This window comes from Aethina tumida, chromosome 1 (assembly GCF_024364675.1).
Source record: "Aethina tumida isolate Nest 87 chromosome 1, icAetTumi1.1, whole genome shotgun sequence".
Taxonomy (NCBI): domain Eukaryota; kingdom Metazoa; phylum Arthropoda; class Insecta; order Coleoptera; family Nitidulidae; genus Aethina; species Aethina tumida.
In genome coordinates this window covers 30,311,566-30,333,093 of record NC_065435.1, presented here as the reverse complement: position 1 = coordinate 30,333,093, position 21,528 = coordinate 30,311,566, and positions in this window count along the sequence as shown.

Genomic DNA, 21,528 nt, shown 5'->3' with positions numbered 1-21,528 from the left:
TTCAAATAATGTTATCACAATTTATAAACCAAATCATGAAATAGTAATTCTCACTATTTCACAATTTTCTGGGAAAATAAAGATTTGCAATCTTTGTTGGGTTGAAATTTATAATTAATAGATTTATCTGTTGCAGTTTTGTTAAAACTTTCATCTCTACTTTAGTGCATATATATTTTTAGTGTTTTCATATTTTCTTGGGAGTAGGCATGTTTTGACAAAATACTGACAACATCATCGAGAACTAAAGTTGTAGTATTTTCGTCCTGCTTATTCGGTTATCATATAATCGCGATACCGATTATGGGAAGAAGTTATTATATACAATCAAACATCGCCGGAGCTTTGTATCCTATTAAGCAGTATTCTTCTAAAATATCTGTAATAAGGTATATCATAATTGAAATGAAAGATTATGCTCTTATAGACATTCAAGAAGTGAGACACAATTTACTTGCTTTACCTGTATGCTCCATACTTGCTTCAAAAATATGTTGATATCGTGGTGGTAACTCTCCATATGCGTTGGGATGTAGATGGAGTTCTTAAGATACTTTATTTAAATTTGCAATCTGTAAAAAGAAATAATTTTTGAGGGTATTGCAAAAATTATCTTCAAAAATTGATTGAATAAATCATATTGTAGAAGAGAATGAAAAACACAGTGACCAAAGATTTTTTTGTAAGAAGGAAAATAACGGAGCGATTTTTAATTAGGGATGTCTCAATATGATTATACGGCGTTGTAGTGCGTTGATTCAGTCAACCAAAGGGGCGGTATATATAACACGATATTTTACACTAAAAACTCTCTGTACTCTGTAATATTGTATAACTTTGGTTAACTTTTGATATATATACAAATCGGGATTCTTTTTTACAGTTTCAAAGACATTTTAGTGTTTTGTTAATATATCATATGTCCTAACTTTATTTGAGTGAACTTTAAATATGATATGATATGGTAATATTTTGATACAGCAAAATTAAAGCCCACGGGAAATTTTCATGTGGCTTGATATCCGAGAATTTCACAATTAATTAACACTATTTGAAATCAGAGCTCTAAAATAGATATATTTCGTTATTAATGTAATTGTTACAATATTCCGCCTTGATTAACTGCAATAAATTATGTATCTAAGGGAATCCAAATTTAAAAAACAATAGAACACTTGTTGTAACCTAGCATCTGTTATTTACAACTGTTCCCAAAACTTAATTTAAAATATTAACAATTTCAACATTCAAGAGATGCTGCGAAACCTTAGAACAGTAGGTGTCTCACCATTCAAAAAATCAACAACTACATACACGCCATTAATTTATTTCAGATGTAATTCATGAGGAATAACACATAATTTCTAATGAAAGTCAAATTTGATGATTAACATCAGTGAATCAAATTTAAATGGAAAATGTGTGTGGTTTAAATTAATGGTTAAGACTTGAATAATACTATATGGAATAAATAATGAAATTATTTATTAACAATTTCTTAAAACGAGAGAATAAGTTTTTGAGAACTCTGGTTCTGTACGTGTGTTTTGACAACTAACTGTCAACTGATGTTGGAGTTATTTCATTTTGCTTGTTGGCCGATTTTATAAAGGCCTTACCAAGTATACAAAGTTGTTATTATAAATTGTCGAGATATTCTGAACACAGGATCCTATAATAATAATCGAGGAGCTATTTTCCTGTCACAGTTAACTGTGTAGCATTCTGCTGATATAATTTAATTTACAATGCGAAAAAATATCTTATTCTTGAAAATAAAGCTTACGCTATAACAGAGTCAAGAATTGAGACACAATTTACTTGGAAAATCATTTATTTAGAATACCGATCAGAGTAGTAGATGTTAAGATTCTGCATATAGCATATAGGTAAACCAAGTAAATTGTGTGTCACCTCTTGAATGTTTATCTTTCTTTTCAGTTATGTTTTACCTTATTGCACGGTAAAGTAGATTTTTTAGAAAAATACTACTTAATATGATCCCAGGTTCCTATAATCGCGATTATAAGATTAGCAACTAGGCAGAATGAAAATACCCCAACATGCCCAAGTTGTCTAATTTGTCAGCAAATTGTCAAAACGTGTGTAGTGGTTACGAGCTCTCAAGAAAACGTGGAGACACTTAAAATATATATGCACTAAAGTAGATGAAATTTTCATCAAAATTACAAATGATAGAGTTATTAATTATAAATTTCATTTCAACAAAGATTGCAAATTTTTACACAGAAAATTGTGATTTGATTTTGTTTATAAATTGTGTTGTCATTATTTGAACTTGTCATCTAGACATGAGGAATCTAAATAAATTTTGACATAAAATTAGCAAAATTAGAAAGATTGGTATCTTAGTGTTGTTTGAGGGTGATAATCCAACCAAACGTGAAAGAGAGAAATTCAGTACCTAGTTGAAATTTGCCGCTCACTAATTCTTGCTTAAAGAATCAACTACGTGAATTATTTTTTGATTTAAAAAGGTGACATATTTAAACAGTTACAATAATAGGAACCTACTGTCCGAAGGTTCCGATTACGAGTCACTGAAATCAAATCAGTTGTAGATGTCTCGACGACATTTATTTTCCATCAAAGGAACACTGTCTGTGAATCTGACAGATAATTAACATGTGAATAGAAATTGTTTTCATTAACTTTATACTTAAATGCAGAAATATATTTTGCTACTAAGAGACGTGGGGGATGAAATTGAAAACAAGTAACTTGCCTGATGTATATACACATAAATATAATTTTAATTAATTAGTACTTACAAAATTAAACGAACATTTTGGAGTGAGTGTTGTATTGAGTGATATTTTGCAATCTTTCACGTTTCAGTAGCAACGAAGGAAGATTACGTCACCTTATGATGTATGTCAGCCTGTCCAATTATAGGCAAGAGTTATGGTTAATTCAATTAAACCTAATTCAAAATATGTGGTTTGGAAACACGTTGTCCTCTTTCAAATAAATTTGATTTGATCTTATATTGTATTAATATTACATCAAATTGTGGTTCAGTTATATTTGTTGTTATAATTCTATTTGTTTGAATCCACAGTGTCAACAAATTGACAGAGCAAAGAAATGTCGAGATGAGTTATAATAACTTTAATGGTAGAACTGTCCCGAATCAATTTCATCCTTATTTTTCAACTTACACTAAATGACTATAAATGTGGTTCCCAAATATTTAAATATAATATAAATTTCCATATAAAACTATTTTGTTTAAGTTTTGTGGTTAATTTAATTAATTTTAACCTCCAATTAGTTAGTGGAAAGAAGTACTTAAATGATATATGCGACATAATTTTAGGAAACACATTTACTGATTACAGTACAGATTAAATTTTAAGGAAGAATAACTTCGTCACTATTCTAAAATTATAATTAGAATAAACAAGCTTAATTTTCATATGTACTATGAGTTATAACGTAGGTCCGTACTATCGAAACATGGAACTCGAGATGGCGATGTGTGGGACAAGAATTGATCTTCTATCCAAAGAAAATTTCGACACGAGGCGGATTCAGGTAGAGGCGTTACTTACCAAAATCGATACCTGGGATTTCGTTAATGGTGAAGTATCAAAGCCAGTTATATGTCAGGGTGACACAAAAAGTGAATCAGCGCTTAAAACGTGGATGTAAATAAGATAAAAAGGTAAATGCGGACATAATCCTATGCATAAGCCCATCGGACCTCAAGACTATCAAAGGATGCGAGATTCCCAAAGATTGAAATTGGAGTCAATCCATGCTTCAAATGGACCGGCACTATTGGAACAATTATTTTATATATTTTATATATAATATTTATTTAAGTATAAATAAAATTGGATAACGATAAATTACCCACGTGGTGTGACATATGTCAACGAGGTAAACAAGCAAGGATACCCTTTACTGACAGAGAAGTAAGAAGTAAGCAGTTACTGAATATTGTTCATTCAGACATCTGCGGACCAATGCGAGTCAGAACCAGTGGTGGATCAAGATATCTTCTAACATTTAGGTGTATTTTCTCATGTCAAAAGGAGAATTTCTTGAAAAATTTAAGGAGTAATAAAGAACTGTCGAAAAACAAACTGGTAATGAAATTAAGAGAAAATTAGCTGAGAAATCAAGATCAAAGAATGCTAAGTGTTTTTTGGAATAGAAATTAACCAAAGCAAGAAAGGAGTAACACTTAAACAAAAAAAATATATTTTAGAGAAATTCAGAATGATAGATTACAATCCAGTTAAAACACCCTATGACTGCCACTCAAAAGTTAACAGAGATTTAAAAATGTTTAAAGTCCCCACACGATACTGAGAATTAATTGGTAGTCTAATGTAGTCTAATGCAGCCGATCAAAACTGGGGCTTTACAATAATTAGTTGTGTCTTTCTGACAATCGAACCTGGATTTGAGGCGCTTTTTCAGTTTCTTATTTCACCGTTTTTGTCTCTTAATAGGAACTTATTCTGAAATGGAACTGGCGAAGTGCCGTGTGGTCCCAATAGGACTCTGAAGCACTCAAACTTCTTGCAGGCACGCTTGCTGTTTTCGCATTTCATGACCGCTAATTCAGTTATTAAATTGTTTATAGTACGAAAACCAAAACTTAATTCAGTTGTTTCTTGAATTGGTAACCAAGGTTACCAACCAAGTAACCAATTTTTTTAATTTGTCTGAATTTAGTAACTAACTAAATTCAGACAAAAGATGGACAGATTTCAGTAGTTGCTACCCAAACTTGGATAAATGACGATCGTTACCGCTGCCATTGGTAACGACAGAAAAGTCTTTTATTGTTAGCAACTTTTGTCAATTGTTCAAAGTGTGGTTAGCAACCAGGGAATATTGTTGATAGTAACAATTTTGGTGTGAGTTGTTTGTCATTCTTCTGTTTGAATTTAGTTATAATTGTTACCAAATTCGAAAGAGAAGGGTTGTTAATTTGGCTGGTAACATCGGTTACTAAATCAATAAACTATGTGTAGTGTCCGGAAAAGAGACAAGCTAAGTGAAAAACTCAATAAAACCCAAAAGTCTGCCGACGTTTCCAGAGGTACCCAATTTCCTTAGTGTTCAAATTTATGTATATTGAATTGTATTAAAGCATTGCATATTCTTCAGACAACAAAAGTATGTTTTACTTTTGATTAATAAACATATCGCCTTCATTGCTGTTGGAACCTGAATATGTACAAAATGTAATTTGATTTCAAAACTGAACTTGAACAATTATTTGGTAACTTACAATTTCGTCGTTGAAAAGACGAAAACTACAAAAGAAATAAGTATTTACTCTTTACACGTGAGCTGTTTGTTTCATTTTTTAGCTTTCAATGCAAACACAAATTTAAACAATATCGTTTTGTCATGAAAATATTTTTGTTTATATTCAAAAAATAATAATAATTTTTTCTAGATTGATGTTTTTAATGAACTCAGAAGTCAGATTTATCTAGTAATAGAGGTCCTTATGATATTCCTTCTACAGTATTGAATGAATTGTGGATTATAATTAACAAAGCCTCTAACCATGAAATTTAACTTGTTTTTAAAATGTGCTTTATTTCCTAATGCACAGAAAAATTCATTTATTATACCTACCTTAAAGAATGGAGATAGTTTACTTGTAACAAATTTAGGCCTGTATGAAAAATGTTTTGTATTCCATAATTGTCCAAAAAAATTCATTTCCAAAATAATTATGCCATAGTTCCAAAATATTATAAATGAGAGTCAACACGGATTTTGCAAATGTAAATCTTCTGCGACCAACCTTCTTATTTATAACAATTCGACAGTTATCATTTACAGGTTGATGTTGTTTATACAGACTTTTAAAAGGCATTTGATAGAATCTGCCATGATTTATTGTTTACTTAACTAACTGGGCTGGAGTTGTCAAGTAAGTTTTCCACTGTAGATAATCATAACGATTGTAATATAAAGTGATTAGTTTTTAAAAAAAAATAAATCAACACTATTTTCGAAAGTTACACTTTAGGTAAAAGGTTTTAATGTAATATGTTTGAAATTTAGAAATGTGTAATAGATTAGGCGGTAGTTTATCTAGAAAAGTTGGTTTGGCTCAAACTAAAATGAATTTGCGTAAATGTAAAAGAAAAGCTGGTGAATATTCTGGTGCTGAAAGAGTTCAAACACAGAGGTTCAAGAATACAGATATTATTAAAAAGCACTGATTGCAGAACAATTTTTAAATGGGATGGACAGTAATTTAGCATATAAATTCCAGCTTAAAGTATGCGTTATTGTTGAAGAAGAAATTATGAGTAGAAATATTTAATCTTTCCATTTCTCTGTTAACATCATCTATTACTGACTAGTAATTAATAAGTCAACTTAGTTGTCACGCCCTTCCAAATTCTGTCAATGTCAAAACTTTTCGGGTTATTCATCAAACTCTCTAATACCCTCAAAAATTATTTCTTTTTACAAATTGCAAAATTAAATAAAGCATCCTAAGAACTCCATTTACAATTCAACGCATATGGAGAGTTACTACCACGATTTTAACACATTTTTAAAGCAAGTATGGAACATATAAGTAAAACAAGTAATCGTGTCTCACTTCTTGAATGTCTATAATAGTGTAAGCGTTCCTTTTAATTATGTTGCCCTTGTTGCACTATAAAGTAGATATTTAGAAAAATACTGGTTAATAGGATCCCAGGCTCTGCGATGTTTTGTCGTATAAAATAACCTCTTTTTATAATCGGTATCGCGATTATAAGATCAGCAATTAACCAGAACGAAAATATTCCAACATTAGTTGACTAAGTTGTCAGAGAGTTGTCAAAACGTGCGTACTCGTTAGGAACACTCAAGAAAACGTGGAGCCACTAAAAATATATATGTAACAAACCAACAAAAAATGCTATTACTTATAAATTTCTACTGTAAAAAGATTGCAAATCTTTACGCAGAAAATTGTAGAATGGAAATCAATATTTCATGATTTGGTTTAAAAGTTGTGTTGACATTATTTGAACTTGTCATCCAAACATGAGGAATCTAAATAATTTTCTTCATAAAATTAGCAAATATGGAAACATTGGTATCTTAGTGTTGTGGGAGACTGATAACCCAACCAAAAGTGAAAGAGAAAAATTGTCGCTCACTAATTCAAGCTGAAAGAATCAACCACGATAATTTACTGTTGATTTAAAAAAGTGAAATATTTAAACAATTACAATAATGGCAACTTTTTGTTTGAAGGTTTCGATTACGAGTCCTGAAAAATCACGGAAATCACGAACTTTCAAGTTTCAGTAGCAACGAAAGAATTTTGTTTATCAAATAAAAGAAAATAACATTTATGTTGCTAAGATTACGTTTCCTTGTGACATATGCCAGACGTTACAATATAAACAAAACATCCAATGTCCAATTAAACCATATTCGAAATATGTAATTTAAAAAAAGTTGCCTTCTTTCAAGTAAATTTGATTTCAGTAAGAAGAAATGCTAGAGTTGTGCCTATGTTGATGATGGCCTGTTATTCTCAATTGATGAATCAGAACTAAATTAATTTAAAAAAAAACTGAAAAACATATTGGAATTAAAATAATGGAAACCCCAATTAATATTTTGGGAATGCAAATAGAAAGTTTTAGTATTTATGTGGAACAAATTTTAAACAGATTTGAAAAGACTAATGCTAGTCCTAATACTATTCCAGTCGACCCTCACATAACACAGACTGTTCCGTCAAGTTTTACTTGGCGACCACCGCAAATAATCTGACTTAGAGACAATAAATCTGTTGCCAGTTTAGGAACACATAATACTTTTGGAAAAAGCACCTTTTTGTTTTGACCTTCATCGTCATAATGGTCCAACCTCACTTATACTGAGCATTGCACAGATTATACTTTGTTGTCTGCGACTCTGATTTTATGTATGACAGAGTCATATTTTCAAGCATGTTCTTACGTCTTGTCATGTGTGACGATGCACCGGAAGCCACTTGCCATGGGTCATTTTGGCTGGATGTTGCCTCAAACACAACAGCATATGATGAACTACTTGCTTTTTGTTGAACATTCTTAGTAGAATATGGGGCACTTGAGACAGACAGCGTAGGTGTGACGTCACGACTCCCCCCTCCCCTCCGGCGCCAGTGGGGCACTTGAGACGAACAGCGTAGGAGTGACGTCACGACCCTGTCGGCACGTGCCGCCCATCTGTTTGGGTGGTTGCTGGCCTTTGTCGGCAAGTGAGCACGCGCCACCCCTCTGTTTGGGGCGGTTTGTAGCCTTTGTCGGCATGTGGACACGCGCCACTCATCTGTTTGTGATGGTTTATAGCCTTTGTCGGTATGTGGGCAAGCGCCACCCTTGTCGTGGGCCACCTCAGACCAAAAGCGTAGGTGTGACGTCACGAGTGTATGATATGCGCACCTTTCGTGGGCCACTTCAGACCAAAAGCGTAGAAGTGACGTCACGAGTGTATGACATGCGCACCTTTCGTGGGCCACTTCAGACCAAAAGCGTAGAAGTGACGTCACGAGTGTATGAGTCTTGGGCCACCTCAGACCAAAAGCGTAAAAGTGACGTCACGAGTGTGTGACATGCGCACCTTTGTTTATTTTTACCTGTTCGTGGGCCACTTCAGACCAGAAGCGTAGAAGTGACGTCACGAGTGTATGAGTCGTGGGCCACCTCAGGCCAAAAACGTAGGAAGACGCAAGAGTGAATGAAAATGCAATTAATTTATAATTATGATTTATTACATATTAAAAACAAAAACATATCAATAAGTTAACAATTTATTATTATTATTGTACATTTATATTACAATTTATTATTGTACATTTATATTACAATTTATTATACATTTTGTTATTTCGATACATGAAAAAGAGGTGAAAAAAGTTCTTTCTTTTGTTGTTGCTTTCGAATCCCAGTCGTTGATTGGTGCAAAAACCGTGTTTCTAATGTAAACAGAAAACATACATATACAATTTTAATTATTCAATGGTAATTTATGTAGTTGATTACAACAGTTTGTTCTTCGACGGATGCGCAAGGAGATCAAAGCACTCCTGAGGATCGTTGACGATGGTTGTTTGGGGCTGGTTTTCGCACAGTCCAAACTTTCCCCAGAACGAATTCAACATTAGTTTGGCGAAGGATCGAAGACCAGGGTTATTTTCGATGCGTTCCAGTGTTAGTTTCACTTTTTCAGCTTCCTGTTTAATTTTGATGAATTTATTAATCATTTCTGTGAAAAAACCCAGCTGGCCCGCCGCATGGTTGTACTGACGCGTTTCGTAAGACCACACTTCAAACACTTCCACTATCCTGTAGCCTTTTTCCAAAGCTTTAAGTACTTCTACAATGACCCACGTCCCGGTGAACAACCGCTCTTCCTCCATATGGCAACACTCATGTTGTTGCGAACTTTCACTACAGCTGTTGCAAAGGGCGAACATTAACTTTCCCTTCATCCTGACGGGGAGAACGGGTTGGTACAGTTACGTGGGTGGTAAAATTTTACATTTCACCATGCCATCTACGGTGGATAAATCAATGTCCCGGGCTGCAGATCCTATATGAATTGTAGAGTGTCCTATAGGAAATCGACCGTACTTGCACACGAACGGGTACAACAAGTATACGTCGATGCATTTGATGCGCTCATCCTTGTTACATTTGTGGTATGTAACAGTGTTTCCGGTTCGTCCTCCATAAAAACCATCACGAGGATTCAATGGTGATGTTGCCAACACGTTTTCCACAAAATCACGCATTTCACAACACTGTTTTAATAAGATGCGGAAGTTACATTCCCAGTTTTCGATAACTTAAAATCCTAGGTTGCAAAGTCGAGTCGTTTTAATGGTGGTAGCACCGCAACGATTTCGCATGGTATCCATTTTATCTCCTCCAATCTCGGTGAAATTTGAAACTCGTAAACCTTCCGCTGCTCCTCATTAAATCTGTTAACTTTGAGTCCTCTTCCTACTATGTGTTCTTGACCTGTACCGGTGTGGCGGACAATTTAAATACAATACAATGTGATTTCATGCACTGCACTGCCGTCGGTCTGGATGGTTTCCTGTCGTGTTTCCAAATCGCAAAAAATGAATAAAAAATCGGTAAGGCTGGGTTCCTTTGTGTTTGACTGAATATAACACTGTTGATTTATCGGATGGTGTTTTTACAGACTTTTCAAAAAATTTCACCACACTCATGCTTACGTTTTCCATCGACCGTTTTAGAGCACTATTCACACATTCGCAAGTCGCCACATTCGTTGGATGTCTTCTTAATCTGTAGATGATTTTCCAAACATTTCCGGCTCCTGAAGTGACGATGACAATCCGCACACTCTATTTTTTCCTCATCCTCGCACAGTGGTGATTCACGACAGCACGGACAAATTCCACTGCAGCGATGGTTGACGAGTGTGTTGTAGGGAAGATTACATTCTTCGCACTGGTAATCACAGGAAAACGCAGAGGTTAACGGTACAATCGCGTTGTTGTGTCCTTTGTGAAGTAGTAAATTAAGAGTTGGTCCCTCACTTTGACCTTTAAAAATCACTTATCGTCCACCAGCACCGTATTTGAATACTGTAATTCTGTAGTTGGGTAAAGCACGCCGGAATGCGTGCAACTCCTGAATCACAGCACCCTCTACGGGAATATCAACACCCGCTCTCTGACACAGTTCCATAGCCTGTATTCCTATATATATTTATAAATCAATTTACCATTGTTTGGTGTCAAGCCAAGTTCAGCTATAACGTAGAAAATGATGTCTAAAGATTCAAGATTATTATCATCATTACCATTTACAAAGTGGAATGCGTTGTTTTCTGTAATAAACACAAATAAATAAAAAATAAAAAAAAAAAACATCTTACCCATGATAGCAGAATAAAAAGATGAAGTAGAAGTCAAAAATAAAATAAAAATACGAACAAAAATATTCGTGAGGATGATCAACGGAGTTATTCTTTCAAATATCAGTCAACAGTGTTAGTAAACTGATGGTTGATGTAAGAATATGAAAATGAGAGCAGAAGAGTCTAAATATAAGACCCTGTACCACCACCATCCCTACCATTACATTTCGAATGTGTGGGGGCGTTTCTTCTAGGGTGGTGATTTTTTCACTTCATTAGGTGGTGGTGGTTGTTTCTTTTTATCTATTTGGTGGGAGTGGATGGTTACTTGTGAGTGGTTGACAACAAGGGTGTAGGTGTAAACAGTGAATTCCAGAGTGGGGTATTTTCTTTAAAACCATTTGTATTCTGAAGAATTAGACAGTCTAGAATTTTTATTTAATTCTTAAAATCATTGGCAATATGTCAGTCAGGGCAAACGTGATTGAGGTGAGTTTTTAGCTTATTATATTATTACAATTTACTTATTAAACATATATTTTCTTATATAGGAAAATTGGGACGACGATTGCGGCGGGCCTTCCTTTTTTGACACAGATTTTTACGTAAGGACGGAGAATCTACCGATCATCCGGAATCCACCTCACGGTCTCACTCGTGGGGAAAGAAAGGCCTTTAGGCGTCGCGAGGGTGAACGTCACCAACGATTGAGGAGAGAGGCTGAGGCAGATGCGGCAGCGGAGGACGCTGAGGTGGTGGCAGCAGAGGCGGTGGCTAAGACCGCTGTAGCCAAAGCCGAAGCGGCAGAGCGCCGCGCCGTTGAGGCTGCGGCGACACTTGCTGGTCTCCAAATAGAGGCTAGACGGCTCCGCATCATTGCGGATTCATTCAATAATATTTTATATATATATATATATATATATATATATATATATATATATATATTGTATTGAGAAAAAATTTAATATTAAAAATATACGTTACAAATAAATTTGAATGTTTTTTTTTCAATTACCTCACTGTTTGAAAACATCGGTGATAAATATGATGTACAGAGTGCTGACATTTCATTTCAATGTTGGTCATTGAGGATCGCGGTAATGGTTTATTAAACTCTGTTATTGACAACTTACCGTTTGAATTACATCTACCATTTTATCAGTACTGTGGTCCTGGTACAAAATTGAAAAAACGACTAGCGAGAGGTGATACAGGTATCAACGAGTTGGACAAAGCCTGTAAACGACACGACATTGCCTACGAGGAAAATAAATCGCTGCAGGATAGACACAAGGCAGACTTTGTTTTGGAAAACGAGGCGTGGAACCGTGTAAAATCCAAGAACGCTAATTTGGGTGAAAAAGCAGCCGCGTGGCTTGTAATAACGGGAATGAAGAAAGACATTGTCGACAAAATCGATAAAAAGATTTTAAAATCGGTCGACATAAAACCAGGTAGCAAGTCCCTACGAAAAATTGCTGCAGCGGCAATAAATATAGTCAACACTAAACGAATTGGGGGTCGAAAAAACGTGAAGATACCTAGAACAATTCCGTTTAGTTCGAAACAAGGAGGAATTCTGCCATTACTGCCAATTCTCGCTGGTTTATCAAGTCTTGGAGCATTAATGGGTGGTGCTGCCGGTGTGGCAAAAACAATAGTCGACGCGAAAAATGCAAAGAAGAATCTAGATGAACGGAAACGACACAATCAACGCATGGAGCAAATAGGAAAAAAGGGTAGTGGATTGTACTTACGAAAAAACCCAAAAGGGTACGGTTTGTTCTTGGAAAAAATTCCAAAAAACTACCGATAAGAGTGCCCGCACGAGCACTCTACGATCATGAAATAATCAAATTTGCCAAACAATTGAAAATACCCTATTTTAGAGGTGTTTTTATGCGTGACGCTCTACCTTTGTATCCTAAGAAAAACGAAAGTGCCGTCGTGAACCTGGACGATTCAACAAATTACGGAACTCACTGGGTTTGTTACGCAAAGAGAGGAAATCAAGTCAAGTATTATGATAGTTTTGGGGATTTACGACCACCGTTGGAGATAATTCGATACATGGGAAAAAATTGTCAAATTTATTACAATGTACACCCTGAGCAGAAGTTTAATGAGTCATCCTGTGGTCGTTACTGCTTGAAATTTTTATACAATATAAAACAATGAATACTTTGTCATACTATAATAATAATAAAGAAAAATCATTAATTTTAATTGAGTTTTATTTGATGACACACACACACACACACACACACACACACACGCACACACACATCCACAATTGCTGTTGTTGTTGTTCTTATTGTTGTTGCGTTTTCTATTATTTTGTGTTAAATAAGCAGTGAGCTAAACTATTACTCAGTCTTATTTGAAACGTTGTGAGAGCAATGTCATATATATTACTCTTACAAGTACCAGCCACATATTAAATATCGATTTTGTAAATCCTATTCAGTTGGATCCCGAAGTACAGTACGGGCTCGCCTTAATTGGATTTCATTCGTACAACAGTATTCCGAATATTGATTCAAATTGTAATACGTTTAACTACCGGAACATAGCCAATCGTATCGGATATATAGAAATCCCCGAGGGTGCATATGAAATAAGTGATATTGAAAAATATTTACGAAAGAGAATTATTCAAGATTCCATTGAAGATGAGTTAGCTGAAGGAAAGATTTTGTCGATAAAACCTAACCATAACACCCTCAAGTGCGAAATATATAGCGAAACACTTGCAATTGACTTCAGCACACCGTCTTCTGTTGGGAAATTGTTGGGTTTTTCGGCAAAACTTCTAGAAACAGGAACACTTTACGAATCTGACTTACCTGTGGATATAGTAAAGGTGAAAACATTACATATCGACTGTAACATTACCACGGGTGCGTTTTACAAGGACAGACCGACACACACCATCTACGAATTTGCATTGGACAGCAACCCTGGCTACGCGATTGACGAAACGCCAAGACATATTATCTATCTCCCCGTAGTGAACAGAAATCAAATTTCAAACATTTCACTGCAGATTTTGGATCAAAATTATGAACCTGTTAATTTCCGAGGGGAGGAAATTATTATCCGATTGGAATTGAAAAAACTCACGTAAAATGGGTTTGACTTTCGATTACTATAATTCGGACAACAACAGTACAAATCCATCAGTATATGAAAAACCGTCATCGTGTGTGAATCAGCTTAATTATCAACAGCAAAAGAAGAAACAGAAGCAGAAGCAGAAGCGCAGGCCGAAGCAACGTTTGACTCTAGACAACGTATTGTTTTTACAATCACTGGGTTACAATGTCGTCGTACAATCAGGTGTTCGAGGTCTACCGCAAACCACGGTACGACGAAACAATTCAAAAAATGGAAACTCGCACCTATTACCCATACATAAAATCGTTCAATAATAATGACGTTATTGAAATCTCCATAAAGCAGAGGGATTCCTGGGTACTGATGCACGAGGCGGCAATTGTGATTGAAGGGGAGCTGAGAAGAGATGGAGGTGAAGGTGAAGTTTCACTGGTCAACAATGCTGGTGCATTTATGTTTGACAATATAACTTACGAACTAAACGGAAAAGAAGTGGACTCTGTTCGTACACCGGGAATCGTCTCCACAATTAGAGGATATCTTTGTTACAATCAAATGGATAGCAATATTTTGAGTACGGCAGGATGGTGTTACCCAAACAATCTAGTTACGACCAAGAACAAGTCAACGTTTGTTTTAAGAATACCACTGCATCATCTGTTTGGTCTATTTATCGACTATAAACTAGCTCAATTTGGTAAACACACCTTAAGATTGGTCAGAGCTCGAAGCGATCTAGATGCTATTGTGTGTAAATCCTTGAAAGAGACAGCACCCACCTCAGGTATCATCAAAATGACCAACATTTGTCTAAAAGCACCCATTGTTGTTCCAAATGACATGCTGAAAATAAAATTGTTGGATTCGATAAAAAATGATAAACCTATACTTTTACCATTCAGAAGATGGGAATATCATGAACTGCCACAATTAACAACTGGATCAACGAAGGAAATTTGGGGTGTGAAAACATGTACAGCTGTGGAGAGTCCACGATTTGTAATTGTTGCTTTTCAATCGGACAAAAGAGAAAATGATTCGGTTGATACGACCGTCTTTGATAATATGCACGCCTCGGAAGTACGGGTCGTGTTGAACGGTGAATATTATCCAGCTGAACGACAGGGTTTGAATTTTGCCAAACACAGTTATACCGAATCACATTACAACTATACTCAGTTTTTTAACAATTTCAAACATGATGCATCCCAAGCAAAGCAACCTTTACTCGATTATTCAACGTTTAAGGATAATACCATATTTGTTATTGATTGCTCCAAAAGAAATACAGCACTGAAACTGGGTACTATAGATGTTAAATTGGAAATTGAATCGAGGGTCGCATTTCCCCAGAAAACAAAGGCATATTGCGTAATCGTGCACGATTGTGTTTTAGAGTATCTACCGCTAAGTGAAATTATACGCACTGTGACTTAAATATAAGTTGGATATCGGCATCACAATGTGAATAGAACGAGAAAATATTTCATTGTGTAAACACCACAACGTCCACAACACTAGCAAACGCATGGAATCCAACAAGACTGTCGACGTCGACGTACCGGCGGACAACAACAACAACAACAGCAACATCAACAAGAACAAGAAATGTGAAAGTATTGTTGCAATGAATTGCTGGCGGGATGTTTTCGAAAATCCGTTTAGATTTAGAAATTTAAAATATAAACCTGTAGTTAGAATAATTACACCAAGAAATGTATTGTAAAATTAATTGTGTGTACGAGTAGTAAAAATATCATAATAAAAAAAATCCTAAAAATGACATCAGTTTATCATTATCGATTCGACACAGGGTCGTAAACATCCTTCAAACTGTTGTGGTTGATAAGATTGCAACCACATGTTGGGTGGGAAAAATATTTTGTGAGAAAACTATTTTAATGTTTGCCTAATGATTATAAACAATCCTAAATAGGGCAGAGCAGTTTATCATTAGCGGTTCGACACAGGGTCGTAAACATCCTTCAAACTGTTGTGGTTGATAAGATTGCAACCACATGTTGGGTGGCAAAAATATTTTGTGAGAAAACTATTTTAATGTTTGCCTAATGATTATAAACAATCCAAAATAGGGTAGAGCAGTTTATCATTAGCGGTTCGACACAGTAAACACCCTTCAACCTGTTGTGGTTGATAAGATTGCAACCACATGTTGGGTGGGAAAAATATTTTGTGAGAAAACTATTTTAATGTTTGCCTAATGATTATAAACAATCCTAAATAGGGCAGAGCAGTTTATCATTAGCGGTTCGACACAGGGTCGTAAACATCCTTCAAACTGTTGTGGTTGATAAGATTGCAACCACATGTTGGGTGGGAAAAATATTTTGTGAGAAAACTATTTTAATGTTTGTCTAATGATTATAAACAATCCTAAATAGGGCAGAGCAGTTTATCATTAGCGGTTCGACACAGTAAACACCCTTCAACCTGTTGTGGTTGATAAGATTGCAACCACATGTTGGGTGGGAAAAATATTTTGAGAGAAAACTATTTTAATGTTTGCCTAATGATTATAAACAATCCTAAATAGGGCAGAGCAGTTTATCATTAGCGGTTCGACACAGTAAACACCCTTCAACCTGTTGTGGTTGATTAGATTGCAACCACATGTTGGGTGGGAAAAATATTTTGAGAGAAAACTATTTTAATGTTTGCCTAATGATTATAAACAATCCTAAATAGGGCAGAGCAGTTTATCATTAGCGGTTCGACACAGTAAACACCCTTCAACCTGTTGTGGTTGATAAGATTGCAACCACATGTTGGGTGGGAAAAATATTTTGAGAGAAAACTATTTTAATGTTTGCCTAATGATTATAAACAATCCTAAATAGGGCAGAGCAGTTTATCATTAGCGGATCGACACAGAGTCGTAACACATAAACCCTTCACCTAAATTATATTTTCATATTTCCGTATTTGGCCGAGCTCTTCGTCGCCGTCGTCGTCATCGGCGCCGTCGCTGTCACCGATCATCAAGTACACCTTAGAAAAAATTGAAGTATAGATCGGGAAAAAATCAAGAGACTTGAACTGTATAAAAATAAAATTGAGAAGGTTGTTAATGTGCGCGAGATTTACACCGAATCTTCTGGTACACATTTTGAATCATGTATTTGGGCTAATCCAACGACTGTCGAGGGACCCGATACTTGTGAATGTTTTTACATATTCCGTGCAGTGTACGAAAGCAATCAACTGATGGGTTTAGACGCTGAGTTGTCTTCACACATTACCGCATCATCACCGTCCTTATCTTCGATGTCCGATTCTTCAGAGGCAATAAATCCATCACACTGTCTACAATTTTTATGTAAACCAGAGAGTTTCGATAAACTTATGATATGTACAATTGAAATGTTAGGCATTATAAGAGAGTTGCTCAAGAAATAACAATAAATTTTTTTTTTGCTGTAAATTTATCTTTTGTTTTATTCCTTTGTAAAATACTTATATACCTAGTCAAAATTTTAAACTGCTTCAGTGTAAGACAAACCAATCATGCAGTACATACAACAACGTCAAAAGTTACCCATTGAAAATCTAGATTATCTTGATGACGAAGCAGCAACAGGTGTAAAAAACAGAAGGCATGGTGAATTGTTACCCAACTCATTCAGAGCTCTGTTTATTGGACCTTCAAATTGTGGAAAAACAAATGCATTACTGGCTTTAATTTACGATCCGAACGGAGTACGTTTTGAAAATATTTACGTATATTCAAAAACTCTGTATCAGCCAAAGTACAAACTGCTCGAATCCGTTTTAAATCGTGTCAAAGGAATAGAATATTTTCAGTTTAGTAACAAGGATGAGTTGATTGAACCGTCGGAAGCTAAATGCAATTCGGTATTTATATTTGACGATGTTATATGTGAAAAACAGAATAAAATTCGCGAGTATTACTCCATGTGTAGACACAAGAATATCGATGCCATGTTTGTAGCACAAACATACACCAGTGTATCCAAGCAACTCATTCGCGACAACAGTAATGTAATTGTACTATTTAGACAGGACGAGAAAAATTTAAAGTATGTGTACAACGAACATGTGTCTCCCGACATGGCGTACGAACGATTCAAGGAATTGTGCTGCGACTGTTGGAGGGAAAATTATGGTTGTTTAGTGATTATTAAAGATTTTCCTCTGGACAATGGACGCTTCCGAAAAGGATTTGATCAATATATAAAAGTGTAAGTTTAACATACAACGGAAACAGTCGTGACAATGTCGTCAAACAATACTCAGGTTATGCGTAAAATCGATGAATTATCCCGCAACATACGAAAAAAATACCAGTTACTTAAACAAGACAAATTGGATAGTGAAGCAGTGTTGGGTGAACTATTTACCCCAATCACCAAACCATTAACTGAATTGACGGCCAAATTTAAAAATTCTACAAAACAGACCACACCAGCAACAACACAGCAAAAGTTGTACAGCGACCCATCACAATTGAAGAAAATCGCCGACGATGACGACGATGACGTTTCCAAACAGTTAGAATCTGAAGATGAAATTTTTTACGATCCGGAACAATCAACTTTGTCCAAGAACAGTAACAGTGATGGTTATGACTCTAAAAATAGGGAGGTCGATAAAACGTACGGTGTAAAGTACGATGTAGAAACGGAGCGATGGTTGATTGGAAATTCTGAAATTAATTTCGATACCGAACTGGATCGTTTTACAATTGGAGGTCGAACGTACGACGGACGAAAAGGCATTTACGAGTTGCTGTTTAAAAAAAGTCCCGTTTTTTTTACAAGACACGATACAAAAGCGTATTTAGAAATTTTAAAGTGTACTAATGTACATCGAAGAAATTATGCACCTAATGGCTCTATAAGAGGCACGAATACGCTGAAATACAGAAAAGTGATTAAGCCGCTTATGGAACAATCAAACAAGGGCTCATCAACTGGCGATGGAAGTAGAGGAGGAGGAGGAGGAGGAGGAGGATGTGAAGTACAGCGACAACAACAACAACAACATCGACGACGGCAACAACGACGAGTATCCTGTAATACGTTGAATAAACCCATCGAATACGTTTATTGGGATGATGTAAACGAACTGGTACAACGTCTAAAACTATTGGTTTCGTCAAAACATGCCGGAAATAACGCACATGACAATGAGATTATTTCAATCATTGAAGAACTAAAAGAGAGTGGAATAATAAATTAAAAATTTTAATCCATTTTAATCAGTGTAAGAATGGGGCTGAACAAGTTCGGACAGTCCTCACGCAAAGAGTTCAGCAATAAGGATCATAAAAATTGCAAACCCGTCTTACTACCCTTTGAGTTTACTCGAGACGGAAATATTGATTGTAAAAGTCGAAAATTGTGTAATGTCTTGACAGCCACGAACCTTCTCGACGCTGTAAACAAGAAATATGTAGATAAAAGGTTTGAGGATCATGAATACGAAATAATTGTTATAAAAGAGAGATTGGATAAAACTGTAGAATGGATATCATGGCTCATGAACCGATTAGATCCAGCGACACAATCAGATAATCAGTAAAGTGCGAGTGAAACCCTTCAGTTGACAGATGGCTAAACAGACTCGACATGGTAGCAGCAACAACAACAAAAACTACAACAATCGCAAACACCACAACGATAAAATTGACCTGGTAAATGAACTACACCGACCGATGCGTATAAATTTTCCAAGAAGACAAACCGTTGTTAAAGGATTGGATGATTTGTGGCAATCAGATCTTGGAATATTGGACAAGTATGCCAAATACAATAGAAACTATAAATACATACTGGTTGTGATTGATTGTTTCTCAAAGTATTTATGGGTGGAACCATTAAAATCTAAGACGGGGACCGAGGTGGCAAAAGCATTTGCAAAAATACTGACGGACAGACGACCGAAAAATCTTCAAACTGATCAGGGCACAGAATATTTCAACAGTTCATTCGAGCGACTGATGAAGCAGCACAACATAAATCATTACAATACGTTTAGCAGCAAAAAAGCAGCGATGGCTGAACGTGTAATACGAACAATAAAGGAGAAATTGTATAAACATTTTTCACTGAATGGAGAATACAAGTGGCTAGACGTAATTTCTAAAATAGTGTCGGATTATAACAATAATCGAACAATTAAAATGAGACCGTCGGATGTGAACAAGGAAAATGAAGAACGTTTATACAGAGATGTGTATGCTGGCATTAAAATATGGACGGGACAGGGAAAATTTTCCGTCGGTGATTTTGTACGAATTAGCAAAGCAAAACATGTGTTTGAAAAGGGATACACTCCAAACTGGACCGCTGAAGTTTTCAAGATATTCAAAGTGGTGCACAGCAATCCGAGAACGTACATATTAAAAGATCTTGAGGGTACCATAATCAATGGTGGTTTTTATGAACAAGAACTGCAAAAGACAAAACACCCTGACCTGTTTCTAATCGAAAAGGTTTTACGTAGACGGGGTAATTTATTACTCGTCAAATAGTAGGGTTATAAGAAAGAAGAATGGATTGACAAAAATAACGTTGTAGAGTAACCTGTAGAGACATGTTGAGATCTGTCGAGACCTGTTGTACAATTTTCTGGGGGTTAGTTGGGTGAGATTTCGTTATTTGTGTATGTGTATGTATGTTTAGTAGAGTTTCAAAACTCGGTCCGTGCAGACTAAATAGTGAATAAAATTGTAATAATAGATAACGTAAAAAGAAAAAGACAACGAGATGAACTTTACGGACTCTTGTGGAACAACAGTTGTGGATATTGCGGAGCAAGGCATCAATTACAATGCCGAGTTGGATCGCATGTGGAGGAACTTTCAAGTAGAGATTCAGAAAGAAAAACATCTTTTGTTTTGCACCACCCACGAATTCAGTCATGTTTGCCAATATGAAATTGAGTGTGGATTAAGTGTTGTCAGAGACTGTACACCTGTAGTTAGAATAGTGAACACCTGTGAAGATGAAACCAACGTGTCCTTTGACATTGAAGAATGGATAAACTTTATTCGAATTATTCAGAATATTTCAACTGAGCAACCGGAGGAGATGAGCAGTTTATCAGTTACATTTCAAAAAGTGTCCGAAGAAATTTGTTTATCATACGATCCGATATTTAATTGTGTAAATTTATATCGAGCAGACAGTTGTGTACTTTTACACATGTGCGACATTGAAAATATTATTTTGTTAAATGGTATAATATGTAGTATAATAGAAATCTTGACAACGGCATTCCCCTCTCCTTTTCTTCCTCTTCAAACCGATAATTGTTTGTAATTGTTAGAATATGTACGAATGTTACATTAATAATAATTAAATTTATATTGTAATTATTGTATGTTTATCAGTTTAGTAATTATATTTGTAAAATATTATACATTTTGTGAAATAAATACTGTATACTCTATTTCATTGTTTTATTTGCATACATTTTAATTTACGACTATGGCATTTTTATTGTGCATCATTGTCGTTCATTCAAGTTGAG